The following is a 12,839-nucleotide window of genomic DNA, read 5'->3' on the forward strand; positions in this document are numbered from 1 at the left end:
TAGGGTTACCGGAAGTGATCCGGAGAATCACATTGATGTGAGCCTTTTCTTGCTTGTGAATTATTTCAAAGTCATAAACTTGAAGTGCAAGGTTCCAGAGCAACAAACAGCCATTTTTCTCTGTGGTGTGTTGCAGCCACTTTAAAGGATTATGATCAGTCACCACAGTAAAATGTCATCCATACAAATAAGGTTGACGCTTTTTCACTGCCCACACAATGGCCAAACATTCCTTCTCAATTGTGGCATACCCCACCTCCCGATTTAGCAGTTTTCTGCTCAAATAGTACACAGGGTGCTCCTGCCCATCTGGCTAAGTACTGCTCCCAGTCTATACTGTGAGCGTCAGTTTGCACAATAAAGTACTTGTCATAATTAGGTGCCAACAGTACAGGAGCACGAGCCACGGCTTCCTTTAATGACTGAAATGCCAGCTCACAAGTGGATTTCCAGTCAACTACTTTGGGGAGTTTATTCTTAGTAAGATCTGTCAGGGGCTTTGCTTCAGTACTAAAGTCTGGGACAGAACGTCTGTAGTCCCCTGCAAATGTTAAGAATGATAGTACTTGTAACAGGGTCGTGGGCTGGGGCCAGTCTCGGATTGTCTCTACCTTAGCTGTTCTGACCTAACCCTACCTCCCCTCACATGATCGCCCAGGTACTGTACCTCTGACATCCCCATCTGGCACTTCTCTGCCCTAACAGTCAAACATGCCCACCCAACCTTGCCTAACACCAGCCATATTTGATCCAGATTATCTTCCCAAATCTTACTGAAATTGGAAATGTCCTCTAGTTAACCCTGAACTCTACCTAACTCATCTACAGAAGCGTTAATACAGGGCAAGGGGTAGGTGTCAGACATGGGCACAAGCAGGGGACCTACTATGTCCACAGGGGGGTCTATATTGGGGTGACTAGGTTCAGTCAAAGTGGGGTCAGTCAACAGGGGGTCACTGTGGTCAGCTGTACTCATCGCTGGAGCTGGCATACTGCTAGGGACAGGAGCATCACCGGACACCCCCACAAGATCAGGTTGGCAAGAGACAACATCCTCTGCGTTGCTAGGCAACATAGAGAGGTAAAGGGCTGGCTGTTTCCTGAAGAAATAGCAGATGTGGTCTTTTCCTCTGGGTTGGCTGAAGCTGTGGTTGCAGGTGATGACTGTTGTCTAGCAGCTGTGTTCTTTTCCTCTGGGCTGGGCTGTGCAGGTGTAGATCCTGAAGACTGTAGCTTAGCAGCTTGGCTCCGGGTAACAGAGTTGAGAAATGCAGTAACAATTCCGCCCCCAACATCGTTGCCCAAAACACATCAGTTGGGAGGCCATCCATAACGGTAACATCTCGTAACTCCTGGCCATCTCCCCAGTCCAGATACACTCTTGCGACAGGCACTTCCTTCTCCAGTCCATCTGCCACAGTGCGATCCTGCAATACTGCAGCAGGATCAATAAGATGGGAACTCACTACAGTGATTGAGGCCCCTGAGTCTCTCAGTCCTACACCCTGCAGGGGTCCCAAATGGACCGGCTGCAGGTTTCTCCACATGTTTTTGGGGAGTCTTTTGAACACACAGGTGACTTTCTCTGCTGAGTCACCTTCAGATATGCCACACTCCATTGGGCTGACAAGGGTGGAAACAGTCTCTAGTGGCTCACCTTCGCCAGTTAAGCAAGTTAGCCAGGACCCAGGACTCGGATTAGGGGCATGAGTCTGGGGTGTTGGGGCTGTGGGACAGTCCATCCTTAAATGACCGATTTTCCCACAGCTGTAGCACTTTTTCTCTAGCCTGGGCTCTGGTGTCTCTGTTAACTCCCAGGGACAGGATGGGGCAGTGGCTAACGAATGGTATCTGAAGGGTTAGGTACTTGCTTTTGGGGGTGAGTAGTAGAGGGGTGTCGGACTGATTGTACAGTCCTTTGGTGTTGGCTGTTAACCTGGAGCTTCTGCCAGTGTGACCTCACTGCCACATACTGATTCGTCAGCTGTGTGGCTGCTTACAGGGTACCTGGCTTCCGGTCCAACACCCATTATGTCCCCTCCCGTGCGCACCGTCTGTTAAACTGCTCTTGGCACATCAAGTATATTACCTCATCTAGTATCTGGGCACCTGCCCTACGCACCCACTTCTTGGCAGACTCTCGCAGCAGGATGGCAAACTCCTCAAGAGTGGCATGGAAGTCCTTTGTAAAGTCCCGAAACTTCAGACGATAGGTTTCTGGGGTAATAGTGTACCGTTTAAGTAGTGCCCTTTTCACTATATCATAGTCCACACAATCCTCTGTGGGCTCCCCACGGTAGGCCTCCACTGCACATCTTTGCAGTGTGGGCACCAGATGCTTAACCCATTCCTCTCTGGGTACAGCATGTAGCCTGCAGGTCCTTTCAAATACCTGCAGGTGCTCATCAATATTCCCAACACAGTCCTCAAATTTAGGGCAAGGTAAATATAACAGTCCTGATGCTCTAAGGGACGCCTCCCCCCTAGGCTGCATGGCTGGTGGCCCTCACTCTTGGCGCCATGCCTCGATGACCTTTGCCCACTCAGGTGCAGATGCATTGTCTAATAAGGCTGCCAGCTTGATCTTTAGCCCAGCAGCCCTGCGCTCATCATAGGATAGAGGGGCTGGTTGCGCGGGTGAAGTCTGCTGGGTAGAGGTCTCTGCAGGCTGATGAGCAAGGATCTCTGCTGTCTGGGCATCTGGGGTACCATGCTGTTGGTGCCTTTCCCTCAGCGCATCTCTCATCTCTGCCCTGTTTGGCGAATGGCTGATGTCAATGCCCTTGGCACTGCACAGAGTCTCGAGATGCGCCCTGGACACATTGGTGTAATCAGACATCCTGTGCGTTGTCCTGGCTGCAGTTATTCCTCTCCTGAAAAACTCAGCTCTCCTGATTGGTTCACGAAAAGCTACCTGCGGTTATCCCACCGCTTGCCACCAGAAATCTGTGACAGCGTACCTCGTTGCTGGTGTACCTGGGCTGGTACTCCTGACCTCTTACTATGGATCAGGGTTGCTGTGGATGAATCCCCCCTGGCCTATCACACTGACCAGGACTGCATGGGTAGCAGGCAGAGAGTTGGTATTGGAGAACTGGGTCCAACCTCAGAATCAGCCAGAGAACAGATTACAGTTTGGGTCTAATCTGTAGGTCACAGGATTTTCAGCATGGAAGATATTTTCAAGCAAGTCTATGAAGCAAGTGATGTTTATTTGCTCAAAAACTGTTTGAAGGTACCAGCGTCCAGGTCAGATGAAATCAGAAAAATACATTTCAGTGTACAAGTCAGTGCATATTATACAGATTTGAACACAAGCTATTTTTAGAATCAGGATGTAACCTGCTTACCAAAACATAGATTTACATGCATTGCAAAGCTAACGATATCTACACTTGTCTGTGATATCTTACAAATCCAGTGATGTCTTGCATCTTGTCTTTAGACACAGGAAATCTAGTAACAAGGTCTTAATTAACCCTTCCTGCCTTTAAAAGGCCTCATATATCAAAAGATCCAATAAACATGAATCACTCCTTTAGACAGTAGCAGGATACGCATTCCCAAAGACAGGTACAACAAAGCATTTCCTTGCACCAAGATATACAAAAGGATTTTAAAATAAAGACATATTGTATCAGATATACATCAGATATAAGGTATTTGCTTTTGAAAGTTTAAAACAGAAAAAACAAATATTCTACCCTGGTCTCAGAAATAACGATTTCCTATCTCACAATATACACAATATCAAAAATAAGTGCACGTGCAATTATATAAATAAGCGCCCTGCGCTATTTCCTTTAAATAAATTTATACCAAAAGTTATTTATCAGTGATCCAGTCACAACTAGTGAAAAAGGTCATGTGGAAGAAAGTGTAAGAAAGCGTGCTCCAAAGAAAAACACTGTTTGTTAATCTCAATGAAAACATCAGCTCTTGATCTAAGGATTAAAGGAAACGTTACAGTTGAATGTGGTGATTTGTCTAAAAAAGTGAAAATAGCTAACATTCCATAAGCTACCCAGAGTGGCAAGAAAATACTCAGACCATGGACACTGTTTGCTAGTAAGGGTTCTGCTACTGCTGTTACTCTACTAGAGTATCAATTGCAAAAACAAGTGCCCAACATAGTCATTAATTTTCTGTGACATCCCATGCACCACTTTCTCGCTCTGAGTGTAGGTCTGTCACCTCCAAAAGAGCCACAGCAGTCCATAAAAAGAACACTGAGACTGATGAACAATTTGGGCGTTCACAGAATCCTAAAGAAAATCTAAAGGTGTCAATGAGTGCTATAAGCTAGTCTAACATTTAAGATTCTGACTTTAATTATAGAGCAGCCTCCTTTCAAAATTTCTAAACCAGTTGGAATTGTGTGGATCAGTAGTAATGATAATTTAGACATCATTTTAGGATGCTACTTTGTAAGTTGCTATTGTGCAAAAGAATGAGTGAGGTAATTGTGGGTCTGCAATTATGAATATGTTGCACTTTAACAAGGTAATGCGGTTTATGATGATTGTGTCCAAGTTAGGAAGCCACCACTACTACCAACTCATGTCAATGATAACAGGGGCAAACGCAGGATCTAAGGAGGGGGGTTTCCACGCCACATCTCCAGTGGGCGTTACTAGCTTGTGTGGGGGCGTGGCTATAATTTTACAACATTTACACACAAAAAAATCTATATTATATATATATATACACACATACACACACATATATATATATATATATATATATATATATATATATATATATTACACATATATATATATATATATATATATATATATATTACACACACGTATATATATATATATATATATATATATCAAACAAAATCTTTAAGCCCAGAGCGCTTAATTATATAGTGTGAAAAAATAAAGATAATACTTATATTGTAGTAGGCAGCTCCCCGGTCATTCAACACCTGTCTGCAAGTGTCAGACCTAGTAATTGGAACACAAAAAGACAGGGGGCGCCAACATAGTGCATTACAATAATTTAAAAATGCAGTTACAACTCCAAAGATAGGTTTTATCCGTACCAGATGGTGGTAGACTGATAGCCAAATAGAATATAGTTCTTGCTAGAAACACTGTCTGAGAGGCATGTTGGTGTCAGTAGCTGCTGGCGCTGAATTGTTGTTTGGAGGCTTCTGAGGTACCTCTTGTTCACAGGTGCTTTCTGATCATCATTTCATCGTATTGGAAGGTTCCATCTGCCATCCAGGCTTGGTACAGATTTCCAGTGTTTCTAGCAAGAACTATATTCTATTTGGCTATCAGTCTACCACCATCTGGTACGGATAAAACCTATCTTTGGAGTTGTAACTGCATTTTTAAATTATTGTAATGCACTATGTTGGCGCCCCCTGTCTTTTTGTGTTCCAATATATATATATATATATATATATATATATATATATATATATATATATATTACACACATATATATATTACACACACACATATATATATATATATATATATATATATATATATATATAGTTATTGGGTTACTGGGTGAAGCCAGATACTGCACACAAGCAAACTTGTATAGTGTTTTAATTCATAGACCAAAGACTCCATTTCTGGAGAGCTGTGTGATATATATATATATATATTGTATTATAGGATTAATAAAGTAGAAGATCCTCTACTTTATTAATCCTATAATACAATATTTATATATATATATCACACAGCTCTCCAGAAATGGAGTCTTTGGTTTATGAATTAAAACACTATACAAGTTTGCTTGTGTGCAGTATATGAAACTAGAAAGCTATTTTCAGATTATTTAAGATAGCCATATAAACCCTCACCTCGTTCACCAGGGAACACAGCCAGTGAGGTATTGCTGGGAGATATGTGAGGGAGGAGCTGCTGCGGCCGCACATGCGCAGCAGCTCTATTTCGGAGAGGGTGAATTGTACAGCAGCCGCGGCGCTGTCAAACAAGCGTCCGCGGCGGAGCTGTCTAGGCAAAATGTATTGCATGTTTAAAGACATGCATTGGCGCACGATCGATCGCGGAGGGGAGGGGTTTCTGGAGAACCAGAAACCCCCCTGCGTGCGCCCCTGGATAAGTACATTGTCATGACTGGGCAAAAGTAAAAAAAAAAAAACTCTTTCATGTGGAAACATTTTTATCCCAAACCAGACAACATTTGTCAAGGGATCTGAAGCCTGTGTGATGCAACAATATGTAAAGGTAAGAACATTGACAATCTAGGTACCGCCTCCCTGTTATGCCATTTTTACCAAGTTCATTCATGTTGTTTATCAAAAGTTGGAAAATTATTTATAGTAACAAGCAGTCCACCATTAGCTAGCAGCAGAATAGACACCTCACGCGATCATCAACACCTTCATCATTAATCTCCTCATTATTAGTACTTAGTCCAGCATCACATTTGTAAATGCAAACTGACTCCCCTAAAGCAATCTGTGACTCCAAACAAGAATCCTTATGCACTAGGGCTGGTGCTGCTTGAGGTAAAACTTCTATACAGAAGGGGACAAAGAAGACTGAGCATAGTTTTAATAACCAATTGTCTTTGCAACAAGCGATTGTAAGAGGAACCAAGTATGACAGTGGATCACTAAAACCCTTACAGCTATCAATGGATGTGCATCCAATTTCCGCCATCAATGCACCAGGTTTTTGCAGGTTAGTTGAGATCATGGTTTGCAGCAAAATGGATCACTACCACTTGTCAACCATTCTTGATCCTAGATTTAAGTCATATGTTATACATTTCTTTCCAACTGACACAAATCTTCACTGATGTAAACAGCTCCTTCTGAGCAATCTGTCGGCTCAATATGCACATGACATGTCCCTTGCTTCAGCTTCTCCTACAAATGCTACTGCCAGAAAAAACCTTACCGTGTCTAAGAGTCACAGTGAAGATAAGACAACACAGCACACCAATGTGAAATATCATTATGTCATCTGGTCAAACTGATAAGACATTTTAAAAGAAAATATTGAAACTTTGCAGTGTCTCAATATGATACATCTTATATTAGTAGAATGGTCGAGGAATACTTTAATGATAATGTGCAAATTAGCATCTCAAACAGTCCCTTTGAATTCTGGGAGGAAAAAAAGCAATTTTGAGCTTCTTGCACAAACTAGCTATGGTGACTATGTTGTACTTAAGCTGCCCTCCCATGTGTACTCAGAAAGAATGTTTAACACAGCCAGGAACATTATGAGTGATTGTCATAAGAGGTTACTTCCCAAAAATGTTGAAAAACTGGTGTTCATCATAATGAATTACACATTGTATGAGGAATACCATTGTTGCTGCCAATTACAAACATTAGGGATGAACTAATATTGTGTGATGATGATACTGACATCCGTTGTGAGGATGATGATGATGAATGTAAGTGTGATTACATGTTAACATTGAGAAAGATGACCACTGTTAGCCTAATACCTATTAGTAAATTGTTAACATCAAGCAACAACAAACTGTTCTCTTTCTGTGGGGGCCCAAACAAATCAAGCACTTCAGCCAAAAAAGTGGCACTGCCTGTCGCTGAAGTGCTTGGTTTATTATACTATACATGTTTTTTTTTAATACATGGGTTGATGGAAAGGACCAAGGACAATTCGATCTTGCACTTGCACTATTTTACATTATAGCCTTTGCCCACCTTGGTCTATTGTCTTGTCTAAAATATCTATTGATGCTGCTGCTATCCGTCAAATTAGTTTTTATTGCTGTGTCTCTAAAGTATGTCACACATGCTGTCTAATGTTGACAATATTGTTTCCGTAGTCTTTCTCCGACCATTTCACTTGTGGGTGTAGCCCACCTTTGTCTATCTACTTGTCTAAATGTCAAATGATGCAGCTATCATCTAATGAACTTTCATTACTGCCTCTCTACAATGTGTTACAGATACTGTCTAATGTTGAGAATTGCAAATAAGTTCATGTTTTTTCTCCCACCATTTCACTTCAGTTTGCAGGCCACCTAGTTCTATCATCTTGGATAAAAATGTCTATTGATGCTGCTATCTGTCTAATGAGCTTTTATTTCTGCTTCTCAACATTGTGTCACACATGCTGTGCAACACTGAGAATAAGTAAGTGTTTTTTCTCCCACAATTTCATTTATGGGCACAGGCCACCTAGGTCTATCACCATGTCTAAGATAATGTTACTTTCAGTCTCATTACCTTTTATTACTGCCACTTTATAAAGTGTTACACATGCTGTCTAACATTGGAAATTAGAAATAAGCCAGTGGTCTTTCTCCCACCATTTTACTTCTGGGTGCAGTCTACTTTAGTCTTTTGTCATGTCTAAAAAGTGTATTGATGCTGCTATCTGTCTAATGAGCTTTTATTACTGCCTATCTACATTGTGTCACACATGCTGTCTAACATTGAGAATTACAAATAAGTCAGTAGTCTTTCTCACACCATTTCCTTTCTGTGTGCAGGCCACCTAGGTCTATTATCTCTACTAAAATATTTATTGATGCCGCAGCTATCGTCTAAAGAGCTTTTATTACTTTTGCTCTCTACAATGTGTCACACATGCTGTTTAACATTGAAAATATTGTGTTTCTGATCTTTCTACCACCATTACACTTCTGTGTGAGGCCCACCATGATCTATCTTTTTTTCAGCATCTAATCAGCCAGTGGTCTGCTTTATAGGGATCATATTTTGTTTAAACTACCATGTGTCTGTGCCGCTGCTCTGTCACTAATTTTAACCAGCCAGTTTGCTGCAGCCTTTGGCTAACATTTTCAAAATATTGACAGTTGTGTGGTGGTTATAAGAATATAGACTGTAAATAAATATATATTATATAAATACTAAAGTAGGAACAAAAACAGCTCAAAAAGTCACAATTTTTAATGAAATTCAGATCAAAACCGAACCACATGAGTTTTTTTGGTCAAAACCAAAACATAAAGGTGTATTTAGAACCAAAGCCAAAAATGGGGTTGCACACATCTCTATATAAAAGCGATCATTTTTTGACATAAAAGAATACTCAGAACATTGATTGTACTTCTTGGTATTTTGTGGTTTATAATATGTATTGGCAGAATATATACCTCCATAATTAAGCTGCTCTCATGACTACAGTTTCGTTCTCTTATACCCCACACTTGAGTGCAGATTAATTATCTTTAAACAATGTCCTTTTCTCTCTCTGGACTTGGTTTTCCTACCCAATTTAAAGTTACCCAGGCTTTATTCATGTGATCTGGTACCCACTATAACGTTAATTTAGCTGTTTCAGACATGGCGCATTGGTGCCAGCATTTCAGCAAATGTCCACATCTCCACATTACTAATCCCTCTGTCTGAACTGACTTGTGCACTTTTCCAGTGCAACTCTTTCCTTCATGGCCGTTAGATCTTCACTCACTGTTAATTACCAGACAAGGCCAAGGCTATCTTCATGGGCTTGTATTTGTGCTCAACTCAAGCACTGTTTACACTCCAACCAGCTTCCTCTAACTGTGTTAAGGGTAGATGGTTAAACTACTCAATTTGGATCTCAGTACTCCCATCTTCATCTCCATAAGCAAGAATCATTACTCTCTCATCATACGCATAGTTCATGGAATTTTTGTGAATGTATAAAACTGTTTAGTCTTTGTAAGAATAAGGTATATTGAGTGTGCACTACTAATTTCTCAGTATATCCATTTTAGGAAATTGATTAGTGGCGGAAACTGTGTCTTCATTATTAAAAATTAATATCTGTCACTTTTGCACCATTTACCAGACAATTCCCTAACTTATTTATAAGACGCTACATATTCCCCAACACAAAACAGATGACAATCAGTATAACGGTCACACAAAGAATTCAGCATAGGAAATCAAAGTGGCAAACAAGATAGATAGACAAACATTAGACAGTTTACTTTCAACCTTCCCTCCCAAAACTAAAGTTCTTAGTTCTGTGGAGATTTGTAATGGCAATTGGACCATCATGTCATAAGCAAGTTTGAATTTACTTTCTAAAGATTGTCACTATTCCTATTTATGCAACTTTTTCCATAAATAGATGGTCACTTTATTAGCTAATGTCTCTTACATGTTGACAATGTGCTTCTGGGAACTGAGACTAAAGAAGAACATCTTGAACTTCTTAAGGATCTATTGAATGTACTTGGTAAAGCAGAATGGAAAGTAAACATGAAGAATTGTCAACTGAGGTAGAATTCACTGACTTTCTTGGGTATCGACATCACATCTGATGGCAAGCTGCCTGACAAGCATAAGGTAGATATTATACAGAGGTTACATTTGCCAGTGTCAAAGACAGCTCTGAGGTCATTCTTGGGAATATTGTAATATCAGAAAGACTTTATTCCTCATTTTGCGGACACTGCCAGACCTCTTTATGACCTGCTAAAAGGAAGTAGCTGAAGATGACATCAGGAAAGAAAGGACAGAGATAAATACAGCAGCTGTTAATGCATTATAGAAAGCACTAATAGAAATTTATTGTTGAGCATTTTTGCATAAAATTATATACTGTATGTTTATATTTTAATTAATAATTTCTACAATTATACCTGTGTACGACTATAAACAAAAAGTGGATGACAGCATGGCACATTTACAATATCCCCTCATATTATATTTCCTAGAGGATGGCACTAGTGCATGTACTACAAAATCTTGGACTCATGAAATATCATTATTCTTTTGTAAAGCTGTGAGATGTCTTCCGTTATTGATATACAGACTGTGGGACTATTGTGGTTCCACCCATTGTTTTTTCATTGCTTATTAAAATAAATGACTATAGCAATATTATGCATTATTACTATATAGTTATACTATGCAGGGAAAGTTTGGGCCTTCCCAAAAGCTGTGGCTCAACGTGGCCAATGGTCTCTAAACACCTCCCCTACATTTTCTCTCTAAAGTAAACAATGTAAATGCTCTTCTGTGACAGTGGTGCTTTTCTTTATCAGTAAGAACAGGAAGGGTCAGACAGACAAAGTGAAACAAGATGGACACAATTTGCGCTCCTATATAGTCTATATACATTACATGTATCCCTGGCCACTGAGTATTTGTAGCTTTGAATAATTATCTGCATAGAATTCAGACTTCTGATGCCTGAGGATTAACATAAATTGGAGGAATGGACTTAATAAACAATTTTACTGCATTTGACATTGAAAATTGGATTAGCAAATTTCACATGGGCGTTTTGGTTTTCTTTTTCAAATATGGTAGCCATATCCTTAACACTTATTGGGCCTGCATCATCAAATTCACTCTGAGCATGCCCAAAACAGACAATTATGTCCATAAAACAGAGAGATACGTGCATAGGCAAAGCGTGCGAAAACGAGCGCAAGTGGCGCTTACAATAGGCTACAATTTTGAGACAGAAACAGAGCATGTGAAGGGCAGACGCCCCTAATAAATATGCAAAGTGGGCGTTTACCTGTGAATACGTCAGATTCATAATATGCCGCAAGCAGCAATTCACACGTTAAGCTTGCACCAGCCCCAACCTCAGAACAACTGGTTAACAGATTAGATTGATCTAATCTGTAGGTCACAGGAATTGTTACAGGTAAGTAAGCATCAAAGCAGGATCTTGAAGAGAAATTATGTTTTATTAGCTCAAGTAGCCCTTATAAGGACAGTTATGTGCCAATTTGTGGTACTAGCGAACTTTCCAGAAGTTACAGAAGGAATGATACATTACATGGTCCAACAATGCTCTTTATATCCTGATTCTGACATTCATGTGAACAGGGAGTAACTCAGCCCCCTGATCCCAGCTGAATATCTGATAGATTACATTCAATAATCAGCATCAAGATGCAATATGTATCCTCTAATCTTGGAGTTAATGCAGTTTTATACTTTAACAAAATTTTCACCAATCTGTTTTTTCCTAAAATTTGCTGTTTGTATTATTCACACAGGTTCTAAGATATGGGATAAAAACTACACATGAAAGGAAGTCCTGTGGTGCATTTAGACTAAAAATACTTTTTGGTCACTCACATGAAAAGACTTAATTGACATGATTAGTCTGCCTTCAGAAGTTGCAAACCAAATTTCCTCCACACTTTGCATACTGTATCAGAAATCAGTACATTTCTGATAATGAAATATAATACAGTATCAAAATCAGTACATTTGCAATTATATAAATTGGCACCTGCACCACTAATTGAAATAAATTTATGCGAGAAGACGATCAAACTTGACTATCTAGAGGAAGTAAAAGTCGTAACAAGGTTTCCGGGGGTGTACCTGCGTAAGGATCATTATGCTATATATAATTTATCCAGCTACAGAGCCAAAGTATGAACTGGTGAACGGGGACAGCAGAGTTAGAGCAGTGGGAGAGAAAAATGAGGCGGGCAGCAGCATTGAGGATAGACTTTAGAGGGGCAAGGTGAGAGTCAGGAAGAACAGAGAGAAAGAGGTTACAGTAGTCAAGGCGATAGATTACAAGCGTGAATAAGAATTTTGGTGGCTTTCGTGGTGAGAAAGGGCTTTATCTTTGCTATATTCTGGAGGTGAAAATAGCAGGACTTTGAGAGGAACAGAATCCGAGATTTAAAGGAGAGGGAGGAGTCGAGGATATCCCCAAGGCAACAAACTTGAGGGAAAGAAAAGAGGGTTGAGTGATTAACAGAAATAGAGAAGGGGGAAGTGGGGGGAGACGATTAGTTTAGTCTTGGAAATATTGAGTTTAAGAAAGTGCTATGATATACAAGATGAGATGGCTGAGAGACAGCAGAAGACACGACACACAAGGGAAGGGGAGAGGTCAGGGGACGAAAGATAGATTTGGGTA

The sequence above is a fragment of the Mixophyes fleayi genome, chromosome 3, assembly GCF_038048845.1.
Source record: "Mixophyes fleayi isolate aMixFle1 chromosome 3, aMixFle1.hap1, whole genome shotgun sequence".
In the NCBI taxonomy this organism is placed as follows: Eukaryota; Metazoa; Chordata; class Amphibia; order Anura; family Limnodynastidae; genus Mixophyes; species Mixophyes fleayi.